The sequence below is a fragment of the Saccostrea cucullata genome, unplaced genomic scaffold (assembly GCF_032062105.1).
Source record: "Saccostrea cucullata isolate Sc308-1 unplaced genomic scaffold, CSIRO_AGI_Scuc_v1 ctg15540, whole genome shotgun sequence".
In the NCBI taxonomy this organism is placed as follows: Eukaryota; Metazoa; Mollusca; class Bivalvia; order Ostreida; family Ostreidae; genus Saccostrea; species Saccostrea cuccullata.
Genome location: NW_026931413.1, coordinates 6,014 through 14,027, shown reverse-complemented (window position 1 = coordinate 14,027; position 8,014 = coordinate 6,014). Strand labels below are relative to the sequence as shown.

At 34.5% G+C, this 8,014-nt stretch overlaps 1 long non-coding RNA gene across 1 annotated transcript; it reads right to left on the bottom strand.

Moving 5' to 3' along the window:
* Positions 1-4,174: 4,174 nt before the first annotated feature.
* On the bottom strand, positions 4,175-7,340 carry LOC134232534 (uncharacterized). The gene is made up of 3 exons (XR_009984800.1): positions 7,279-7,340; positions 5,933-6,127; positions 4,175-4,312 (listed from the first exon to the last, which is right to left on the bottom strand). It is a non-coding gene; the product is annotated as an uncharacterized LOC134232534 (long non-coding RNA).
* Positions 7,341-8,014: the final 674 nt, after the last annotated feature.

Below are 8,014 nucleotides of genomic sequence, written 5' to 3'. Positions count from 1 at the left end.
TGGGATCTCGGTTAAAGCGGTCTCATCTGATTTTAGAAATTGTACATACGTAGAGCATGCTCTTGCGTACCTGAGATATATAAACTCCGTATGCAGGTGATGAAGGCATATTGCTGCATAAGTATGGAAAGTTGACAATTGAAAAGTCATCATGTTTATCATGGAGCTTGGTCGTTAGATTACCATTAACGTCTTTTTCAGGTAAAATATCCAAATATGAAACAGATTTGCCAGACGCTGTGGTATCCTTTGTCTCGAGTTCACCGGGGTATATCGTATCGACATAAGAATGGAAATAACTATTGTTAATTGAATATATATCGATATATATAAATGCCGAGTTGAAGGCTACAGAAAGTGTTTTATTTTTTTCATGTATAAAATTTTGGACAAATCCTGCCTATATAAAAACAAAAATAGGTCTGTTAATAATAGGGCGCCATTGAATCCATGGGATTCCAATAGAATGTTGGAAGACCTGGTCTTCAAAAGCCAAATAGATACTGTCTATCAGAAACTCAAGCATCTTTTAAATGTCAACTTCAGAGTACATATGTGTTCAATCAGAATATTTTTTAACAAAATCATTTTGCAAATGACCAATGACAAGGTAAGTAAATGTACGAGGGGTGTTAGAAAAGTTCGCGGACAAGTTCTATTGTGAGCGCGCTATTTCCACAAAACCGGTCAAACTTTTAAGATAAAATCTTTACCTTTTTTCCAATAAATATACAAGAATTTTGTGCTCTTTCGTGATTATCGAAAAATATACAGCATTTTTATTTTGATAAAACTTGCCTAATGGAGCATGCTACATTTTGGCACGTTTACATCACAAAGACTATTTATTAAAATTAAAAATTGCACAATTGTTTCTCAAAGAGATTTATGATATTTTACCTGCTACTACAGAATACAGGAAACGTCACTGGGAGAAATTTTGAACTAAATTGGATGGTATATGACTGATTTATAGCCGTTTATAAATGATCAACGCGTAAAAAGACAGCCAAAAATCGGAACGTCATTGAGCGTCATGGAGCACTGCACTACGTAAAAATTATGTGTGCAGATAGGAAAATAACTAAAAAGAGATTAAAATGTTCAAGATGCTGCCAGGAATTTCCTTCACATACAAAGAACAAGTTTTCAAATGGTTATAGCTTCATAAGAATGGAAGGAGGGACATTTTGAATGATTAACTCCATCGATACTTCAATACCCCCTTATCGCATGAACGTTGCGTTGCGCCTATATGGTTTTGCATAGTTTCCATACCTGATTGATTAACTGCATAGACGTTTTTTTTAATTTTTTTAAGATCTCAATAATATACGAATCAGTACGAAAGACATTATAGTAGAAAAGTATCATGTCTTGATATAGATATTCAATTTTAAAGTAGAAAAAAGATACGAAAAATCTAAGAAATGAAAGAGTTATAAATATAACTGCGACAAAGCTTAACGGCTTGAAATCTGGTTGTCACGTCGCTTACGTCAAATGATTGCTCCGTGAATCCCATGACCCCATAGTAAAAATAGTTGTAAAATTTCAAGATTTTAAAATATGGACCTGATTTTTTACATACCAATAAATACTAGGGCTAATTGTAACGGGAACCGTTACAGATGTTCCCCAAACGCTCCCCAACTCCCTTTTGTGGCATATTCTCTGTACGCTTCATTAAATAAGACAAACACGATGCATTTTAGACTTTAACATTATTTACCCAGAAGTATATCAAGTTTATTCAAATTTCAGCATTGCACGCATGCGCATTTGAATGCATGTGCGTAATGACCATATCATCTTGTCTACACTATTCGTATATTTTAATATACTAAATATTACAACATTTATTCCATACGTATTTAAAAATATGTTTAATCCAGTGTATTTGTAATTTTACTCATTTCACGTGCACGCACGTGCATGCATGTGCATCATGATCATACACAATTGTAGGAGCCCATAATGTCTATCTGTGTTCTGAATCCCATCCTTTTTGGTTGAAAAATAAGGGAATTATAGCCATTTAAAGTTTCAGCCAATCAAATTGCAGCGAACGTGCATGCGCGTGATTTCATGAAAATTATTATACATCATATTGTAGGACATCCTAAAGCATGCCTATGATTTAAATTTCAAAGCATTTCTTCAAAAAACAATAAAGATATTGAAAATTTTGTTTCAGCCAATCAGAGCAAAGCGCACGTTCATGCACGTGCATGCATGTGCATGATGACCATACCCTTTTGTAGGAATCCATAATGTCTATCTATGTTCTGAATCCCATCCTGTTTGGTTTAAAAACAAGGGAGTTATCGCTATTTAAAGTTTTAGCCAATCAGATTGCAGCGCACGTGCATGCGCGTGCTTTCATGACAATTGTTATATATCATTTTGTAGGACATCCTAAAGTATGCCTATGTTTTAAATTTCAAAGCATTTCGTCAAAAAACAGAAAAGATATTGAGATTTTTGTTTCAGCCAATCAGAGTGAAGCGCACGTGCATGCGCGTGAGTTCGTGCTAATTCGACAGTGTCATATTATCTACACTATTAATATATCATTATATAATGAGTTTCAAGTCAATTCATTAAAAAATGTAAAAGTTATAGCTATATTAAGTATATCAGTCATTTCACTCATATCACGCGCACGCACGTGCACGCGTATGCGCGCAAAATGACCTTCGTTCCGCACACCTACACTGCACACCCATTAACCCTAAAAAGGTTTTAGGTCAGTTGGGTGTACAGTTTCTGAGAACACTTCCGGACAAAAAAGTACCGGAGAACAAATAAGAAAAAAAAAGAATAATAATAATAACTAGAGCAAAGCTCGTTGCAAAGCAACGAGTAGGTCTTCCGTCCTGCTTTGACCGGAAGTGACGTCAACAAAAAGAAAGCAATGAGCTAAGTCGTCTCCAGTGACTTAATAATTTCAATTTAGCGTCAAAACCTTCATAATAAGCTTTTGTGGCTTCTTCCAGTTTGACCGGAGGTGATGTCAATTAACGAAAAATTAAGTTTATTGCCTTCAGTGATATATGTTACCCAAAACTTTGTCAAGAACGGCAAAAATATTCACTTTCTGACGACTTCCGGTTTGACCGGAAGCGAAGTCGCCGGACGCATTTTGACGAATTCAATAGATTAAGCTTGGCATTTTGAACAACTTTGCTTCTTTGACGTATTACAAATTCAAATATTTTTTTAGATATTAAGGAAAAGATTTTGGACCCTCTCAGTCCTTAATTATAGGGGCAAGCCCCTTATCATTGATATCTTTTGAAAGATCATGATATTCTTTACAAGTTTTGTTTATATGTCTTTACAAAATGTTAACATGTAAAAAGATATTGCAGAAAAGGTGTGAAAAATTTCTAAGTCCCCGATAGGACTTGTTTTGAGCCATAGCGGGCGCCGACGTGCTGCACTTCTGGAGAAAGAGAGAGGTGTGTGTCACATCAGCACATGTAGCTCTATCATCACTGAAAATATTATGTTTCTGTCTAAAGCACTTTTGAGAAAAATGCTGGTCAATGTGACCCTATGAAAATCACTAAATCACGGAAATCTACACTAAAGAATGCTCTGTGCCAAGTTTAACTTAACTTTGTCCATTTGTTCTGAGAAGGAAATGAAAATCTGAAGACTTTAAGATAAAGATGATAATGGGTGAATTTTTAAAATTTTACTACAGCTTTAGCTCATATGAGCAGATTTAGTGATTTGTTGACTTTGAAATGTGACTGGACATCTCTTTGATCTTGTGTTTGAAATAACACGTCCTTTGTTCTGAATCATGCACATTTGTTAATGCTTTAGTTGTTTATGCCAAAATAGCAACGTTCCTTCAATTATACTGTACAAATACACATTTTACCGGTAGATCTTATATATTGCCACTGAAGACAGACCTCTATCATCTTTACCATTAGAATTGGTATGTCTTCCCTTGGAAGCGGAAGACCTCAATACAGATGTAAACATGCAAGATCTGACAAATATTTAAAAAGAACATTTATTCCAAATTAAACATATTAGATTTTGTAACAAAATCCATTTCTCTTGAAAAACTGAAAGCAATTGATATAATCATATTTGTAAATTTATGTCTGTTTCTCTAATCAAAATTTAAATATGATATATTTAAAATCATCTTCTTGAACTGAGACTTGATTCAGTTGGTTGCTTCAATTTCATTCTGCTGTTTATTCTTTGTCATCTCCCAAAAGAGGCTCTTCTGGCAAATCATGATTATGCTTGGCATCAAATTTCAGTACTCAGATGACAGTCACACCTATCAAAAGAATTTTTTTTTAAAGTACAACTTATAAGATAAGATAAACCATCAAACTTAGTTAAAAGATACTGTCACTTTTCTGTATGTGTATTATTTGTAAAACTACTCTATAATCATTTATAAATTTAGGTTTACAGGCAGTCATTTGAGGATGTAATAAAATAACATATTAGTTTTTCATGATTTCAAATAAAGGGTATGTACATTATTTGTTCATGTCAAAATTTATTAGGAATGGTAATAGTTAACAGTTGTTAACCGACTAATCAGTCAGAAAGATGGTATCTGGTTATGATTTTTTATGTGTCAGGATAAGGCCATTCGTAAAGGTGTTACAGCACATTAGGAACAATGCACTAATGAAGTGACAAAACAGCATCGCATAAGGAACAATGAGCTAGCGCAAAGTAACAATGCGGCTCTAGCTCATTTAAAACACCATGCTACTAAGTTTATGACAGCATGCTAACTGTTTACATGCTAGCGTGAAGTAAAAATGCGCTATCACGCTTATGACAATGGGCTAGTGTGTTAATGACAACACGGTGACAATGTACTTAGTGCGTTTGTAACAATGTTTCAGCGGGCTGTTTACACTACGCCATCAAGCTTACACATAATAGATAAGTTTTATTAGAGAAGTTTTATTAGGCCATTCCAAGCTTTTTCTCTGTTTAGCTTTCACCCATCTTTCAAAAACCTACCTACCTATTCGCAAAAAAAAAAAAACACACACACACAAGCCAAAACATAAAACACAGGGTTAAAAGTCATACACATGACACACTTCCAATGATTTGATCTAACTAAACTGCTTTAATAGAAGAAATGTCTATTCTTAAGCAAAAACAAGGGATTAAATGCTTACAATACACCCAATATAACTTACTGTACAGAATTATTTGGAGAAATTGACAAAATTGATCAATTTTGCCTAAATTAACCAATTTCAGGACTCCTGATGTTGTGTGTTTTTTCTTACATGGGGTGTTAAAAACCAAGGCGCACAGAGGACGCTAAACATAGGAAAAACTTGGAATGGCCTTAGCATGGCAGCATGTTGAGCGTCAGCACAACTGCATGTTGTTTTAAGTTGCCTTAGCCTAACAGTGTTGAGAACACTGTGTTAGCACATTGTTCCGAACACGCTATTATACTTTATGCACAAATTGCCTTATCAGGACACCATTTAGTTTTCCATATATTTTAAAAAAACAGGGAATAAAATTCAATTTTCGATAAGCTTCTATTCATTGTAAGTGTTTGCCTAAGCGTTTTTTACTATATAACCCAAATACATCATTATCTGTTATGGTAGCCTAGTGGTAGGGCAATTGCTATGTATAATCATGAAGCCAGACTTTATTTTAATTCACTGCATCAAACCTATGACAAAAACATGTACTCAGTAATGTTCCTTAACCATGCAACAAGCATTTGAAGTGAATGAGACCCTAAAAACCTCACAGTAGATGTTAGGATAATGACCCTGAGTTCCAAGTAAAGGTCCAAATGAAGCTATTCACCAGTATATATTAACATCTCTAAATGAGTGAATGAGTGAGATTCTCATGATAACATTATCAATCAAAGTATCAATAAGAAGCTGATCCTTACGTCGCAAGTTCCAGTCCCACTGCTAAATGCTTGAGACAGGTTACTCCAAAGAGACTGTATAAACCGAGATTCTGTGTCACAGTAGGTGTGTAGGTGTTGGCACGAAAAGGATCCCTTACTTCTCAAAGGCAATAAGTGCTGAGTACAAGTCTATATTTGCAGCTTACTATCCCAAGTGGTGGCATCATAAAATGACTGAAAAAATATTCGATAGACCAATTAACAAACAAACCATTTCTGCAGTCTTATCACAGAAAAAAAGCAAACTCTACTATTACATTTTTTTTTTACAAATTTCTTTTGCAATTTAACTAAGAAACATACATATGACATAATAAAATATTGATTAAATTAACAGAACAATATGTGTGCAATTTTTTGGTCAATAAATAATGATACTAAATTTTTTTTCTGCAGTAACTTTGGACCCACAGTGCTTAGCTTCTTTGAGCTACATTCAAGCTTTAAAGTGGTATTGTAGGCCAAACTTACACTACGACATCATGTAACTTAAGAGTCTAGTGCCCTGTTCAGAAGGAGAGTTAAATTCGCAGTAAATTATCGCAAAGTAAACTAATGTGAATCAACTAATGCGAATCAAACTGTGTTCACATGACAGCTAATTATAATGCAAAGTAACCAAATGCAAATAAAAATTTTACTTCGACAGTCAGGCTTCAGTTAGGTTATTATGACATCATTTACAAATCATGTCACCTTAGGCATAAACAGATGTATTTGACATAATGTCACAGTGTCTGTATACACATTTTAGTGATTATCACTATTTTCCTTAGTTTTTCCCTCAGAAATAGCACAAGTACTTAAAGCTGTTAGTGTTCACAAGGAGCTAATGCAAAGTAATTTAATGCGCAGTAAATTAATTCGAATTAAACTAATTTGTGGACTAATTTGTGCAAAGTAATTTAATGCGCAGTAAATTAATTCGAATTAAACTAATTTGAATTGAACTTTCCATGTGAACAGGGCATCGATGCACCATATGTCTAGTGCGGTTTGACAAGCCCGATCTAAATTAAAACTAAATAAGTATCTGCCCTTACCGTACCCTAACAATTAATTAACATCACACCCGTCAACATATTATTAGTTGAAGAACATTTTGTTTTGAACTGTTGAAAGCAAGTCTTGTTGAAATTACATGCTCACACATATTTAAATAAAATTTAACGCTGTGGGGATATTAAAAGGCTAACTGAGAGCGTCTGAACTGTAAAACAGTTAATATATCGCTGTGTCTGTGTATTTCTAAAAATATCGACAGCTGATAAATGCTCTAAGCTGCCATAGTAATGTTCATTTTAGGTAAAAAAAAAAATTCTAACCTTCGAATTCATTCCCATGGTCCACGCCAATCATACATTAAAATGTCTCCGTCAGCTCTTTAATCACTCGATACAATTACCACTGGGAACTCCGAAACAGAGTAAACTAGTGCTAATTGTAACGGGGACCGTTACAGATGTTCCCCAAACGCTCCCCAACTCCCTTTTATAATCATATTCCCTGTAGGCGTAATTAAATAAGACAAACTCTATGCATTTGAGACTTTAACAACGTTTACCAAGAAGTGTACCATGTTCATTCAAATTTTATTATTGCAAACTTGCGCATGTGAATGCATGTGCGTAATGACCATATCATATTGTCTACACAATCTATATATTTAAATATGCTAAATATAATCCAAAAGTATAAAAAACAAAACGGTCATTCAAGTGTATTTTTTATTTTACCCATTTCACGTGCACGCACGTGCATACATGGACATGGTGACCATACATTCTTGTAGAAGTCCATTACATCTATCTATGTTCTAAATCCCATCCTGTTTGGTTGAAAACCAAGGGAGTTATACCTGTTTAAAGTTTCAGCCAATCAGATTGCAGTTCATGTACACGCACATGTATGCATGTGCATAGTGACCATACCTTCTTGTAGAAGTCCAGTATATATATCAATGTTCCAAATCGCATCCTGTTTGGTTGAAAACCAAGGGAGTTATGGCTGTTTAAAGTTTCAGCCAATCAGATTGCAGCGCACGTACACGCACGTGTATGC